This window comes from Oryzias melastigma, linkage group LG16 (assembly GCF_002922805.2).
Source record: "Oryzias melastigma strain HK-1 linkage group LG16, ASM292280v2, whole genome shotgun sequence".
Taxonomy (NCBI): domain Eukaryota; kingdom Metazoa; phylum Chordata; class Actinopteri; order Beloniformes; family Adrianichthyidae; genus Oryzias; species Oryzias melastigma.
Genome location: NC_050527.1, coordinates 195755 through 212658, shown reverse-complemented (window position 1 = coordinate 212658; position 16904 = coordinate 195755). Strand labels below are relative to the sequence as shown.

The window sequence follows — 16904 nt, the reverse complement described above, 5'->3', positions numbered from 1 at the left end:
GACCCCTGTAGTTGGGCGGGCGCTGCAGTGATGACCGGGGAGGGAGGGCTGGGGCTATGTGTAAATATCCTGTTTCATTTATTTACTTAAGTACTCATTTATTTATTTTGAGTTTATTTTTAATAGTTTTATTTGTAAGGCGCTTTCGGTTTTGAAGGAATAAAAGGTGCTAAACAAATAAACTTAGACTTTGAGTTTGAGACAAATGGACTCATTAGGGAAAGTGGAGGCTAAACGGAATCAGAAGTGTTTACATTCCATTTTGTGTTTTTCAGAGCTGTGAGATGTGTTCCACCCTTGATTCACACACACGTGCACGTAAACACACAGATGGGGAGTGGGAAATACCTGAAAATCTGACACTATTCAATAAGAATGCATGCAAGAAAAGTCAATAACCGGATAAAAGTTGTTAGTGATAATGAAAAACAGCTACTTTTTTAACTTTATGATAAGAATACTGTTATAAGTAGGGATGTAATGATTCATTATAGCAATGATTCAATTCATATCACAATTTGTGGTTGCTGATAGGATTCATAATTGATATTGGTTCATTTGAACGATCCGATTCACTAACCTAATTTTGATCCAGGACACCTTTAGTCAAAAATGTAACCAGTGTGGCTCAGAGATAAATACTTGGGTACGGTACAATCCAGGTGAAGTTCGATTCGAACAACTCGCCTCAGACTGATTGATCTGGTTGGATAGAAGGCATATAAATGGATTAATTGATTAAGTCAATTAACTGCCCGTAGTTATAAGTGTTTACCTTAATTGAAGACTACATCTGTTTGAAAACACAAATAAAATAATGGACTGAAACTCTAAACTAAACTTTTTCCACATTTGAGCTTCAACTCACACTTTCTCTGAGAAAAGTGTCAACCAGCAGTAAAACACCAATAAAATCTCAGGTTTCTGATTGTATTCCCATCTATATGCCGAATAGGGTTGTAGATCTGAGAGACAGGGCCTGGTGTTTCCATTTTCCAACACGGCTCTCCGCATGATGATTGTATGAAATAGCTCATTACTAAAAACCTTTTTCTGATGTTTGAGCTGGATTTTTACAATACCATGCTTGTGTCTTTGTGTTTTTAGCATCTCTTAAAGTTTATTTAAGATATAAATGGGAATGAATGCTGTTAGTAGCATCAACAGGCTGGTCTGTGTGAAGAATTGGGTCAAAATAAATGGATCTCAATATTAGGCAAAACCAGTATTAGTTGATGCACGTCATGATGGGCACCACAGAACCAAAGTGAACCTGTGAGAAAGAAGATGTTTGTGTTTTAAATGCATAAAAGTATGTTCTGAAACAGGCTCATTAGGATGTGAACATGACTGCATTGCATTTGTATTACCAAATCTTTGAAAGCTCAACAAATGCCATGTTCGGTTTTGATCTTAATAATCTTAGATTGTGATTTCTCTCTTGAGATCATTTCATTCATTTCTATGAAGTTGTTGCCCAGTGGATCTCTTTAGCTTCAACAGGGGGCGCCAAACAGCAGTTGTTGACATGGATGAAAGAATTTTTAAAAATCTTTTTATAAATATATTTACATTTATACAAGCATTTGAAACAGTTTTGAGTCAAAAGTCGGAATTTATGTTGTCTGTATGTGTGTTGTTAATAGCACACTCAGAAAGCTTAAAAGTGACACGTGTGTGTTCAGAAAAGTGTTTTGTTTCCACTAAACTGTGACCTGCTCAAGTTGTTTGGCACCATCTTCCATGTGGTAGTTTTCCTGACCTCCGGTCGAGTGGCTGACCCTTTGACAACCCAGCAGTGAGAGGGGAACAGCAGGACGTCCATCTGACTGCTGCAATTCTCCAACGAAAAACTCTATCGCATAATCTTCTTATGTGAAGCAGGAAACACAGTGTAATCTCTCTCTCTGTTGCTCCCTCACTCTGTGTGTGTGAGTGTGAGCTGTTGTCATTACTACTACTACTACTGCTGCTGCTGCTGCTAGTTAATCTATCAATGTGGGTTAGTTTGGGTTTTCTGCTTTATCAGAAAGTTGGTTGAGACTTGCAATGTTTTCAGAAACACAACAACCTGATTTTAGAAAAAAATGTGTAACTGTTTGTTTTGCTCTGCTTTTCTTAGATGGATTCAGTCTTAACGGACTGCATTTATTAAGCAAGGAAATTCACATTTAGATCCATGTTGTGAAATGGGTTTGGAACATTGGCTGTTTATGAGGGCTGGACTGAAAATAAGAAACGTCCAGCTCCAACAAAATTAAGTCAATCCAGTTGTCATTTTTTTACACCGCCATGTTGGAACCAGACATTGTCAGTAAGCAGTGATAGGTCTGAATCAATCTAAGTCAACATTTTTCTTGCCAATCAGGAGTGAGCTTGTTGGAAGTCCCCACCCCCACCCCATGAAAGAGGCTATAAGGACTATCTTTCAATCAAACACTTCAAACGTTGAATGTGAGACTTTTATTGGCATCTGATTGGTCAGTTTATACCTTAAATTACATGCTCTACAGACAAAATATCATGAAAAAATATGATTAGCAAGAACGTTTTTAAAAAAGGTAGAAGAGCAAGAATTGTTATTTGAGAAAAAATGACTAAGTAATGGCTGTTTTTTTCATCAAAAGAAGTGTATGGGATTTTAGTTACCCAGTCCAATTCTCATTTACAGTCAATAATTTAGACAGACAGGGTGTCTGGCTGTTTTCAAATTTACTGTATTTCTTGCACTCCGGTGTGTTGTGATTCTTGTTGGTAAACATTTCCCACATGCAACACATTCATGTGTAGAAGGGAAGTTGTCCCTCAGGTTTGACCTCAGGTCAGGTCCGACTGAAGTCTCTGAACAGCTGAAGCTGCTGCTTCACACATTTTTATGTTTGGTGGGGGCTACTATCATAGATTCAGTTGCACAGAGCTTAGAGGAAACCTTGACAGAATTTTTCTGACATTGTTTTACAACTGCACAGGTGTAAAAATTAAAAATTGTTTTCATTTTACTGAACTACAGCTTGCAGCACCTATAAAACTTGTTTGCTGTGGTGACCCATGACAGGATATTCCGAAAGGTGAACAAGCAAGTTGCTACTTCTTATATTTCTCTAAAACATTTCAACTATGAAAAAAAATTGAATTGTGCATTGAAATCATCAATTAGTTATTTTTCCATTAATTTGATACTGATTTTTAATTTGAAGATCTAACCAGAATTAAGATACAGTTACAAGGTTAAGAAGTAAAATGTTTTATTTGAAAATATTTCAAAGCTACACATGTTTCCAGCTTCTAGTATTTGACAGTTTCAAACATATATTACAATTTAAATGCAAAATGCCTTGAAAATGATCTGTCAGTCAAAAAAAAATTGATATTTTGATTAAAGCTTTTATGAGAATGCATCCATTCATCATGACATTTCACTTTGTTGTTAAGAGTTTGTTTCCGAATTTTGCTTTTGTTTTGCAAATGAAAATGAATTAGCAAAATAGGCATGGTAACATTTTCCAAAATGTGCAACAAAAACCTGAACACAATTTAGCTTTTATGGATCTTTAACTGTTTAATCGTGTTTTTTTTTTTGTTTTAATTGCACTGTCCACTATTAAACAAAAATATTACTATCATTATTCCTCTTATGTTCCTCGGTATGGATTTTAAAAAGAAATAAATACTACAACCACTGCAGAGGGCCCCATCTTATTGTTCGCCTGGGGCCCCCAAACATCTAAATCCGCCACTGAAGACTTTTAGGGACTACTTTAAAGGTTTACCACTCTCAATAAAGTAGAATCCTGGAATTGTTTGTTTTTTTTATTCTTGTAAATGCTGTTGGTTAAATTTGGGTTTTGTGTGTTTATTAATATGTTTATGTTTATTTGATTTGAATGTCCTACATTGATTTGCTTTCTTGGAAAGTATTACCTGGCACGTTTACATCTGGAGTTATTCAATACATTTATGTTCCTGTGAAATCAACGGGAAAAAAAAAATCTAATTTCATGGTGGAGTCTTATTACTTTAAATCTGGAGCCACTCTCTCTTCTTGACGTAGCATGACGCAGACAAACGCACATTCCATAAAAAATGGAAATAGGCCAAGTGCTGCGCTTCAGAGTCTGTTCCCCGCGCGGTCTGCGCGCTGCCGTCAGCAAAAGCAGTGGAGCTCGCGCCGCGCATATTTCTGCACAGGTGTTTTCGCTCGCCGACTGTCCCATGCGCAGAACGTCACTCTTTAACCCCCCGCCCCCAACACTCACACACGCACTCACTGTAAACACAGTGTTCCTCCGCCGTGGACTGGTAAATTAGGGCAGCGGAGATTTCCCACCCCTTAACATCCGGTTTCTTTTCGGAGTCATTAAATCATATTTATTTGCCAGATGTTTATATTTACATTAAACTAGAGTTAACATAAAGAAACACCAACATCTAAAATTTCAGGTTTAGAGCTGGAATCAAAGTGAAAGCATTTTACCGTGTAGTAGCAAATTCGTCTTCTAAATACACACGACGTATAGCTAAACTTTTCAAAATAAAACGTTCTTAGTTAATTTTTAAATATTCCACCAAAATAACTTGAAATATTTACGTATTTTTGATATTTCAAAATTTTGGACACCTTTAAAGTATGCGGTAATACACTATAATCAAATGCCAAATATGTATTTCCATTTAATGGTTACATTTTAATAGAAAAAGAAGAAGCGGCGAAAGTCTTTGCTTCCAAAACATGATAGGCGGAGGGATATAAACTATTAACACATGATGTCGCCAACGGCCCTTCCTACTTCTCAGCTCACCTTCCACCAACTCTACAATGGTGATCTGATTGGTTGAAGCCGCGCGGACGGACGGCGCTGATTGGCTGCTCGGCTGTCAGTCAAAAAAGCAATGCCACTCAGGAAAGATTAGGCACCATTTGCCATAACTAAATAGTTACATTGTACATCAAGTAGCAAGAATTATTTTTATTGGCGGCTACCGCGGTAGGTGGAGAATAACATCAGGTCTTCGTGAAATTATTTTCCACGTTGTGAATGCGAGAAAGTGTGACGTTTCAAGCCCCGGTGCTGTCAAACAGATGTGGATACAGAGCTCGGGTAAGTCTCTCCTTAATACAGCTTGAGTCCGCAGTTCACCTTGTTTTTTCCGCTTTTTTTTCTTGCGGACATCTGTGTTGGGATACATCGGGACTTTTTTGTGTCTCGTAGTTTGTACCGCCGTGGTTCCGGTAACTCTGAGAAGGCTGTGCTCCGTCTCCGCTTGGGAAAGCTTAACCAGTTTTAAAGAGCAGGAAGACGGGGCTTCGTGCACTTTCCTAAGTTGATTTTAGTGCCACAAACACCCCCCCTCCCCACTGTTGGTTTGCACCTTTCCGTCCTGCAAATCCAGAACATCCCGTGTTCTGTGCGGAACACTCCAATAGAAGCTGTCAGGGGCAATTCTTTAAAAGCTGCCGTCTAGCTTCTGACGTGATTCTTCTTTATTTTTATTTGACTTGATGCTGAAAAGCAGCACGCGGACTTTATTAGCAACTTTTATGGCGCCATCAATTAGCGTGAAATGACAGGTGGGGTGGGACAAACAAGGAGAAAGGTGTCACCTCAGAAAAGCTGTGTGAGATCCTTCATCTGCAACACATTGCATGCTTTTCTTCATATCCTTGAAGCTATTGTGTCTGTTGAATGATTCCGTCTCTCTCGTGAGCCCATTTCCAGCAATTGTGCTCTCATTGCCGTGCGTAATTGCTTCTCTCCCGGGAAAAGAGTGCCATCAAACTTCTAATTTCCTCCTCAAACCCGGAAACCATTTCACTCGTGGAAGCAGGCTGTGTAATGATGACATCTCTAAAGCTCCCGTCCAGGTTTTTCTGTGGTCCTCTCTGCCCTCGTTTCTCCTCCACAGCACCTCAGGTACAGACAGGTGAAGGGATCGGGTGACCAGGAGACAATGAGGATGTTTGCCTCTGGAGAGGCATCTGGCATGTCTGGAGGCTTGAAGAACAGTTATAAATTACATCATTATTCAATGCTGCAACACTGAGAGTTGGAGCTGGTTAAGTCTATGTTTCCAAAAGGAAAGTCATATCTGATGACCCCCCACCCCCAGCTATTAGGGTAGAGCCATCCACTGTATAAAGAGTACTGGACTAAGCAAAAGTGATGTCACCCTTAGAACATGCCAAACTTCCATCTGAAGCGAAGTTAAGTCAATTTAGTCGCCCCTTTTCCCTCGATATGGATGCCGGCATGTTGGAGCCAGACCACAGTGATTGGTCAGAGTCAGTGTTTCTATGGCAACTGTTGTCACCAATCAGGAGGGAACTTGTTCATAGTCCACACCCCTTCCAATGAAAGTGGGCTCGGGAAAATCCTTTAATCAAACATTCGATGTGGATTCTCTTACTAAAGCATCTGATTAGTCAGTTTATCACTTAAGTAACTTGTGATTAAGAAAAAATATAATGAAAAAGATAGGATAGCAAGAAGATGTTAAAAGTTATCAGAGAAAGAATGATTATTCTGACAATTATAATGACTGAGTAATGGCTGTTTATTTCTCAATTGAAGTCAATAGCAGCTTGGCTTCTTGGAGCCAGCAGGTACTTCCTATTTGGAATGTGAGGGGGAGGAGTCAGCCCAGTCCTCTATATACAGTCAACAGATAGAACACCCTAGTTGGGTTTTTATCTGTTACCTCAAACACTTAATTTGGTCAGGATTGAGCCCTGAACTTTGTGTCAAGCAGACATTTCTGTTTTAAGCTAAATCTTGTAAACAAAACCATGTGACTTAATATCTCTTCAGTCATTGGCCAAGAATTACAAGGTCGGGGCAAAGCAATGAGAAAAAGGATAAAGGAAGTCCATTAACAATCCTTGTCAGGATAGTTCACTTATTCATACTTCATAATTCACTGACCAGTTTTGAACGTCTGGATCCAAAGTCAGGTACAACACTTACTTTTGCTACTTTAGTACAGATGAGGCATGTTGCATGGCAGATACTGAGAATGGGATGGGTAAGAAGCCACGCTGATAAGTGTTTATGACATATGGATTGTGGTGAAAACGGTGTGAGAAGCAGTTTGTATCATGTTAAAATTTGTTTTAATGAGCCTGCATTCATCCGATCAACTTCCAAAGATTCGCTGTGTCTCATTGTTGTTCCATGTTTTTCTGCAGTTCATCACTTGCTTCATTCTCTGTGTACATAGTGTAAAGACTGGCTACTGTGGCTGCTTTGGTCCAGTTGTTCCGCTCTGAGTCTATTAAGACTGGAAAACGAACAGAGACCACTTCGAAAGATGGATCCAAGAGTGGTTCTTGGTCCTGGACCAGGGTCTGATTGGGTGTATTCAGACGGAAATTTTTTTCTAGATTATCAGGGGAAACGAACTCTGGTCCACTTTAAGCGAACAAAATGTGTCCAGTCTGAATAGTGAATTGATTTTTGTAGGTCATCACAGTTGGGGGGCCTCACACCATTTACCACTTGTGTTTGACCTTATTGTCAACTGTCCTGCAAGGCTGAAGCTAAATTTCTCAGTTCCAGCCGCATTAAATTATACTTGCAAGAAATATAGATTAAAAACTTATGTGCTTGTGGATCTAGGCAAGGGAACATTTTTATGTTGAGATAAATAAAATATTTGTCTGTGATAAGTTGATCCTGAATTTAATCCAGAGTCTCGAATGCTCTATGCTTTACTTTGGTCTTGTTCTGGCTTTTCCCATTTTTTAAAGTGATATGAGATCCCACCAAACATGGACAAACCTGCAGGGGGTGCTAGATTCAGGCAGTGACCAGAGGCCTCTCTCAGGAATGTGTTGCAAGTCATTCCTGAACTTTTTCACATGACGGCATAAATGGAGAACTGATACCCAGGAGGCAGGAAACGTTGGGTTTAAGTCAGCCACTCTAAGGCCTTCCTTTTGTCCTTTGAGGTGTGAGCGTTATCTGGAGTTTGGCTGATTTAAACCAGCTCTGCTGTTTCTGACATTGTCAAGATACCAAAGCTTATCTCCTCTTTTCTTTCCATGCGAGACGCGGCTGTGCAGACGCTCCTGTGTATTGACCCAAACCTGGCATTATCAATAGACATCACGATCATCGTCTCCCTCAGATTCCGCTGCTCCGCTCATGTCGGGAGGTTAGCAGAAAAGCTTATCCTGCACTTAGGTTTGCAATCTGACACCTGTCTTTAAATTACATTCATGGAACAGAAATCTCTGGAGCACTCTCTGTTTCATGTTTGTACTTACACAGTATCAGAATCCAAATATTGAACAAAGTATTGTAGCTGGACTTGTTCAATGAAAGGAGGCTTAAGCTCCAGATAACTTATGGGCTCAGCTCAAGTAATGGGCTTTTGTGTCCCTGAGAACCGTGACCGCAGGCGAAGCTGCAGCCTGCCTTCATTGACAGAGGAGGCTCAATGCTGCGTGAAACTAGAGGAGACATTTTTTTCCTCGTGAAAACAATCTTCCAATTAAATTTGTCAAATATCTGGTGAAGGAGCAGTCCAGAAGCTCAGCGGTTTCTGTCAAAATACAGTTTTTTCTTCTCCTCTCAAGATATATGAAATCAAAAGGGGCAGTCAGTGAATGGCCGTGTCTAAATGCACATCCTCCCGGTCTTCTGAATTCATTCTCAAGAAGTCATAATTACTTTTGAAGTCTTTGGAACTGGCAGTGATTAAGACCTTAGTCACAACTGCCTGTATGGGTAAATATGGGCTGTTTTTGGGTGAAAAATACGCATACCTGTGCAGGTGGCCGACAGGAAGTATCAAGGTCGTAGACTGCTCAATGAGCCTGGAGAGAGAAAATATTCATGCTCATTTTTTCTACGGGCATGTTGCGGGCGATGGGTCGCGTTGTCGGAAATGCTTAACATGCAAGGGTGAGTAAGGGTGAAGTAGGTGAGACACTGGCAGGTTGTATGGCTTTTCCATTTTTTAAAAATGAAATACCTGGACGGCTCAACCCTCCGTACCGGTGCATGTGAATAAGGTTTTTTACAGCTGAAATTAGGCTTATGTCTGAAGTTGCAGCTATTGTTATTTTCTTTACTTAATCATTTGCTCATAAAAATCTAAAAAAATATACATTGTTAACGAATATCTTAAAATAACATTTTTTTTTACAATTCTTTTAAATATATATTTTTATTCATTTTCCTTTGGCTTAGCAAAAACCTCATCGTTACATCAGTGTAAGAGAAAAATATCTCAATTTGTTTCTGTGATCAGCTGGGTTTGTAGTATTTTCCATATAATTTTAATTTTATGGAAAATTTGATTTGGGTCTTTATGGGTTCAAATAATAGTGCTTGTTTATTGAAATTATGTCAAAACTTGTATTGTCTTGCTTCTATTTTTATGAGAACACTTTTAACATCCTTGGATGAATTTAAAAAAAAGTATTAAAAGTTTATTTGGTGTAGTCACACAAATGAGTTGAAGCTGAAGTCGTACTTCAGTGCGTGAACTCTTTAACCCTAGAACAATTTTGTTATAAAAAATTATACCATCACTTTGGCTGGGTAATTTGACCTGATATAATATACCCAATAAAAAGTATTTATCATAAAAAATAGATACAAATTTGACAGCACATGATACATTAAAGTAGTTTTCTTTTATTTTGGTTTATGTAACAAAATGGATAATAAAAACATAAGAAGATCCTAAAAACATGATTCTAAATTAGGAATTTAACAACAAAAAATTCCTAAAAATAGAAAATAATAATACTGGAGACTTGGCCTTTGGTCCACCCATTCCTCTGACATATGAGACTTTATCCAGGGACCCAGGACACCCAGAAAAATCTCAGAAAAACAAAAAAAGCAAAGCAAAACTTTATTGGAGTTTTTAAACCTGAATATACCCCAACCACTACATACTACTGATTTTACTCATTTATGGGATCTAGAGGACATCTGGAACTTTTCAATGCCATGGGGTTTAGGCTGTGGGAATTGTAGTTTTTGTGGATTAAAAAAAATGCAGAACTTTTTTTTCTCTGGTAGTCAGGAAATTGAACAAGGTATGAAAATCTTCCAAATCAAACCACTTGGGGCAAATAAGTGTAATAGGAGCCAAAAGGTAAAATCTTACTACAAAACTTTTTTTTTCCTTTTTTTTAATGGATATCATACATTGTTTTTTTTTTAACTGTTTTCTTTCTTTAATAAGGAGCTTACTGCTTATTTTACTGATTTATCCTCTACGTTCACCCAAGTCTCTTTATGCACAATGCCGAGGAAGATCTTCATATTATTTTAAACTAAGGGTGTATTCAGACTGGAAAAGCCTGTTGGTCCGGACAGAGTCCGCTTAATTTGGTCCTGATCGAGTTCTGAACTTTTCAATTGGTCTGGATTCAGACTGGATTCTACTGGAGATTTCTGTTTTGAACCAAAGCCAACCAAATTTTAATAACTTGCTGTTGCATCATTGATCCACATTTGTCTGCCAATGACCGGCTAAAGTGGCCGTTTTGGTCCAGTTGTTCCGCTCTGAGCACGGAGCGTTTTCAGACTGAGGTATTTCAGAGCGAAACTAAGTATAGTCTGATTGGAAGCAAACCGAGACCACCTCAAAAGATGGGTCAGAGACAGGTTTCTGGTACCGAACCAAGGTTCGCTTGGGTATTCTTAGACTAAAAACCTGTTCCAGTTATCGGGGAAATCGAACTCTGGTCTACTGTGAGCTGACCAAATATGCCCAGTCTGAATACACCCTAATATCTGTGGTCCATTTCTTAGTCCTACTGGTGTAGTTTTTACTTTTATTATTATTATTATTTTAAAATGCAGTTAATCTACAATTCTAAAAAATCTGGTACCATATTTTCAAAATTCAGACTGATTCATGACATCTTATTAAGCTGTTTATCTTGTAACCTTTGATGTGTAATAGTCAGTTTTTGCAGGGTGCAGGACTGAGTTATGTGTCTTCTCCATCCATTCGCGATGATCTCACAGTCTGATAACTACATATGTGATCTATTGTGTTCTCTTAGGCTGAGTCCCAGCTGTTTTCAAAGGAAACTGCTTTTTCCATGTTTAAACATGGCATCAGTACTGAACTGGTGTGTTTGTGAAAAGCTTACATGGCTGCAGCAGCCCTCTTTCCATTCTGAAACTTGTCTGACTCTATGGTAATGCAAAAAAATCCTTTTTTGCTGCTTACAGCTCATCTAAATTATAACTATTCTTACTTAATTTGACAAAAACACTTTTTCTGTGAATATTAGCAGAAACGAGTTACTGTGACGTAAACCATAACAATGAGAGGGACTTGCCAGTTTCTAGCAGCTGTTAAAAAGTTTTTTTTTTCAAACCGCAGCAGCTCACACTCGCAGAATTATCACAGAAAGTCTTTTAATGAGCAAAGCACATTTTGTTTTTGTGTCTGCTGGGTGACATTACTCATTCATTATACAGTGCTCTTTGACTTTTATATGTCAAGATTAAAAAGAAAAATGATGACGTTTAAGACTAGTTAAAGTTTATTGACTGGAGATACTTGTATGTACATGTTTGGGGGTGAGAACTAATTAAACTTGTATTACCTAATAATTTAATTGCTTTGAATACTTAGCTATGAGAAAACTCTTAAAAACTCACTCTTGTCAGCTGTTAAAAAAGCATTACCAGTGGTCTTTTGATTATATTTATGCAATTTTTAGCCATCATTTTTTTAAATGTGTTGTTTTTTAAGACATAGTTTCTGCTGAGTGACAGGAGTTCATTAGAAATGCACCTCTGAGCAACCCCGCCCCCCGTTCCTTTTCTTGTTGATGAGAGGTCAGGGCATGGAGGCCACTCAGTGTATTTTCAGCGTCACAATTGAGCTCTTTTTCTAACATTTTTTTGTCTGCTCCTGATTCACAACAGACAAATAATTACTCGCAAATGAAATTTTTGTCAGAAAAATGCCACAATAACTTGTTAAAAACACAGCTTTCCTCAGAGTGCGTCATTAATTTTAATTTACCTAACAAGTACTTTAGAAAAGTCCTACAAGTTGTTTTAACTTGAGAAAGAGATACAAAATATGTTTTTTTTTTATTTTTGTGCCAACTGTGTTAAAAAAAGAAGCACAATTTGACAGTAAATGTCATCTTAGGTCATTATAAAATGCTACTGTTAACTTGTGTTGATGCTGTTGAGACACTTTTTATCATTTTTATATATTTAAATCCTTAATTAGCTTTTTAAAACTAAAATTGTGACTGTATTTTGCAAAGCTTACCGTTTGTCCTTAATGTTGACTGGCTTTAATTACTGCACCAAAGCTTTACAGAAATAGGAGAAAGTCAGTAGTTTAGTCTTTTATAGGGGACAATCTGTTTCCCATCCGTGTCATGGAGGCGGAGACGTCTGCCACCTTCACTGTTTTACCCGTTACCTTTCCAGCTATCTGAACAGCAGTAGTGCTGGATATGATTTTTTTTGTGCATTCACCTGCTGTGGAAGCATGTTTTTGTCTCGTGATGGCAGAAAAAAAAAACATTTCTTGTACACCAGGTTAGACGGGCGCAACACATTTACTTCTGTCAAACCAAAAGCCTCACACAACAAGCCGTGCTACTTTTTAAATAGATGGAAAGAAAAAGGAGCAGAAAGGAGCAATTACTACCTGCTTTGCTCGTGTTGCTTTCATGGCCTCTTTTATGTGCCGAGCGAACGGCTGTTCCCACGCTGCGCGAGGAGAACAGGAAGAACTCAGTCTCACAGCAGGCCTCTGCCTTCTGCTATTATGGCTATGATTCAATCATTGCAGGGCAACACTTTACCCCAGCACACTGAGATAGGGAAAAAAAAAAACGTCCTCGGCTCTTCTCTGTTAATGGAACTTAAAGCCAAAGGTGTTTCTGCACAAAGAGGAGACCATCAGCCACTTAATGTGAGAAGCAGCAGCAGCCAGCCTCACCTCACAATCTGCTCTCCCCCTGCTGTGATTTCAAAATGTCTTCCCTTTTGTGCCTGTAGCCGAAGAAAGTCTTCCTAGTGACCACAGGCAGGGTCTCCCGGTGCTGCCTGAGCCAGAGTGGAAAAGTTCACAGTGTTACATTCTTGGGTTTGATTCATTTTCAATTTCACATCCCCAGGAATAGAGGCAAAGGGAGACCAGACTGACTTTAGTTACAGCTTTCTTATGATGTATCTTAACAGAATGAAGTGCTGAGATACAAAAAAAAAAAAAAAATCCAAACTTATTGTTGTTCTTCCGTGATTGAAAGAAGCGCTGGGTACACATTATTCAGACTGGCTTTATTACTTTTCAAAGCACTTGCATTGGCAATTCAAAGGCGTTTGCTGTGATGTGTGATCTCTTCTCTCAAACAAAGTAGCTCAGTTTTCATATAACTTGTCTGAGAGAAGTGGTAGGTGATCTCATTGCCGTTGTCTTTCCTTCTGTGTGTGGGTGAAGAAGCTCTCTCAAAGACAACAGAGGAAGCTGCCTCCTGCTGCAGCTCCTAAGTTGTTGAAGGTGTTCCACCAATTACAGGTGTGACTGGATAATCCAAGACATGAGGCGTTGACAGCTTGTCAGAATATGTAGCACTGACCTTCTGTGTTTTTCTCAAAAAGTAACCAAGCATCTTTTGTTGAGATGTAGAAAGAATAGTTAGATACCCACTTTGATCATCTTTTCATCTATTTTAAAAAGCAGTGGTCTTTTAATTATGATTATGCATTTTTTTTTAGCCAAAATCTTAAGAAATTTGCCTCCAAGTTGTGGGACCCCGCCCCCCTTCCCATCACCCATAACTGGGAAGTCTTTGTATATATGCTCTCCCACGTGCTTACAGCCCCTCACACCTGCAATTTACCATTACCCATGTTACAAAAATGTCGGGCACTATTTTAGCTGTGCAGTCGTACAGTTTAGAGCCAGATGCAATCTCAAATGAGGAAAATGAAGATGTAGTGGATGAATCTACAGTTTCAGGAGAAAATATGTAAACCCTTTGGAACTGGTCACATGATTGTGTTCAATAAAACATTTAAACAGAAATTTATTTCAGTGAAGCCAGAAATGTCTTTCCCCGTTGTTGTGATTTAGATTGAGATATAAAAATACAGGAATTGATGTATTCCCAAAGGGTTCACATACTTTCTCTTGCAATTGTATTTGTCTGAAAGTGGATGCATCAAAATAGAGTGTAGCCCCCCCCCAGTGTTTTCTACTAAAAAATATGATCTTTTTAAAATTGATATTTTTTGTTTGCTTAATTAACAGCGATTTGAATAGAGAAACATGCAGAAATGCAATTTTAATCTGTATTTTGTTTACATATGTTCGCCATCATGAAGAAAATGCTACAAGAACATGTTACAAAAAACAAAAAACATTTCATCAAAGTGGGTCTGTAATGAAAATTTAAATATAGAAATGCAATTTTTCATAAAAAAGTGGGAAATTACTACAAAAAAGCCTTTAAACTGTTTATTCTTTAGTTATTTGATAGAAAATTATTTTGTTTTACTTAAAGAACTATAACATTTTATATTGCTTTCAAATAATGTCGAATTAAATATTTTAAAAAACATGCTTTGTTTCACCAACAAGTTTTTACTGTTGCCTCAAAGAAAGTTCTTTATTCTTAAGCCCTTTCAAATGGACCTTCTTTGTTCAGCTTGTGCCATTACGTGTTCTCCAGAGGACCATTTTTCATAATTATCAGGTGGTCCTGAAAATGAAACCGTTTTAATTATTCCTTGGAAATGCTTTATTCAGCCAATAAACTGAAACACATTCTTTGCTTTTCATGAAGTTTTTTTCCCTCTACAGACCTGAGCTGTTGGCAGTTTAAGAAATCAGGGAGAGCCAATCTCTTCCTTTTTGTGATATTTCTGGCACTGGATGAACCGTATGTACTCTGAGCTCAGCTGTAATTTTACCAGCTTTTATTTTCAAACCAGCTGGGAACACTTGGAGAAGAGAAAAAAAACATTGAATTCAAGCGTCAATCCAGCTGATGATAAGCTTTTCTTCTGCTAGACGTTCAAAGAGTCCCAGTCTGCCCTAATGGATGTCTGTAGCAGCTTCTAAAGAGATGAAGTTGCACATTTTTCTGAGGTATGATGACATTTTGTTGACCTTTTTTAATGGTTGCGTAATTAATAGGGTAATATAAAAAAGAAAACAATCAGGTTTAATGGCCAGCTGGTACAGCCGTAGACATAATTAAATAAACAGATTTTCTACCACTGGGATCTTTATGGCTAAAATGAAGCCTAAAGTGAAACATTGACCTATGTTTACCTCAAGAATGTTCCAAATCTTCCCATAATTGAGTGGAGCAAAGTAAAGCCTGAATGAGTGCAACATACTGCCAATCGATAAATACACACCCTTAAAGATGCTCAACTTGGAGCACAAATTAAATTATTTTAAAAATGAATTAAACCCCAATAGAGTTAAACCTAATACGAAATAAATCATCAAAATATTCTTGAAACTTGATAGTTTTTTTTTTTTGTGTAAAATTTGACAATTTAACATGGGAGTCTATGGAAATTACTCAATTTACAACCAGCTTCTAGTGGTTTATGGTGGAACTGCAACAATCCATACTTATGGATTGTGTCAAATTGAGAAAACTGGAACTTTTGGCTCAATTATAAACACCTTTATACCAATAGATTTCTATTCCTTCTACAAACTATTTGTACTTAATTGTAATTATGGCTTCTCTAGTTTGACCCTTGAGGTCAAAGTGAAGAATAATAAATAGGTGGATGCAAACACACTGCCTAACTTCTACACAACTAGTGCCTGCACTAAAGCAAGCTCTTAATGAAGCCATCATCAGCTGCTAGTTTAGGGGTTAACCCGCGTTTAAGGCAAAGAGCTCACAGAGCGGAGTCTTCAGTCCAAAGGTGATAAAGATCAACCAATGAGTTTTAAGAGAGATGTTTGTGTATTTTGTTAAAGTGGCTGCTTGATAATTTGAGTGATTTTTGAGCCATTTAGTAAGCCTGTGCAGAAAGAAAAAAGCTTTGCTCCAGTTTTTTTCTTCTTTGCTGTTTGTGTTGGACAAGCTTCTCATCTGATTACACACAACCAGACTACTTTCTGGGGAATTTGTGCCAGCTAAAAAGCTAATTTTAAACCTTATATGGAATGATTTGCAACTTTACCTCCTATTTTGCACTTTAAAGCACAGTACTATACATTAACCTGATCAAAAAAAATCCTATTTATATGTTTTTGCCGACGTTAATGCAAGTCATTAATCACAAAGTCAGTCAAATTTCAGAAATGCAATGTCAATTATTTAAAGTGAATCAAGAAGCAGGAGTATTCCACTGCAGAGGCCAACCTCCACACATAAATGGATGTGATGTAAAAAGAGCATGGGCGACTCGAGTGTCTTATAGGTCAAGAAATCTTGTCAACACACGACTTGCTCATTTACCCTTAGATTTTTATGTCCTCCCAAATATTACTCACTCTGCTGGGAGGAGAAAACCCCCTGTCCTGTTGGATAGCATCATTTATTAACAGCTCGGCTGCCGCCCATGTAAACACAGCAGTATTGCCTAATAGACTTTAGCCACACAAAGGTCAGAGGTCCAAGTTAGCAACGGGCTAATGGGCCTCTGTTACTGATCACATGGTTTTACCAATCACACAAAAAAGGGTTACACAGAGGACTGAATCAAGAAGCATTGTCATTTCCCAAAGTGCGCACCATCTCATGGCAGAAAGTTGATATTTAAAATAAAATTGATACATTCTAGCAAAAAGGCAGGATTAAAAGGATAAATATTGTAAACTCAACATAAATGTCAGGCTACACTATGTTACAACTACTGATCCTGAGGAAAGCTGTTTATGCTAGCATTCTTTTAAAGGTAATTTGGGTGTTTTATTTTTAT

At 38.0% G+C, this 16904-nt stretch overlaps 1 protein-coding gene across 9 annotated transcripts in view; it reads left to right on the top strand.

The window, feature by feature from the left end:
• The first annotated feature begins 4864 nt into the window (after positions 1–4864).
• The window catches only part of mef2d (myocyte enhancer factor 2d), a 121920-nt gene continuing 109880 nt past the window's right edge, over positions 4865–16904 (top strand). For 2 of the 9 annotated variants that reach the window (XM_024267232.2, XM_024267227.2), the window contains exon 1: positions 4866–5099. The gene's annotated coding sequence lies outside the window, so the exon portion shown is untranslated. Of the gene's footprint in view, positions 5100–16904 lie in introns of all 9 variants that reach the window. The other 7 variants (XM_024267234.2, XM_024267233.2, XM_024267236.2 and 4 more) reach the window with 5 other exon arrangements.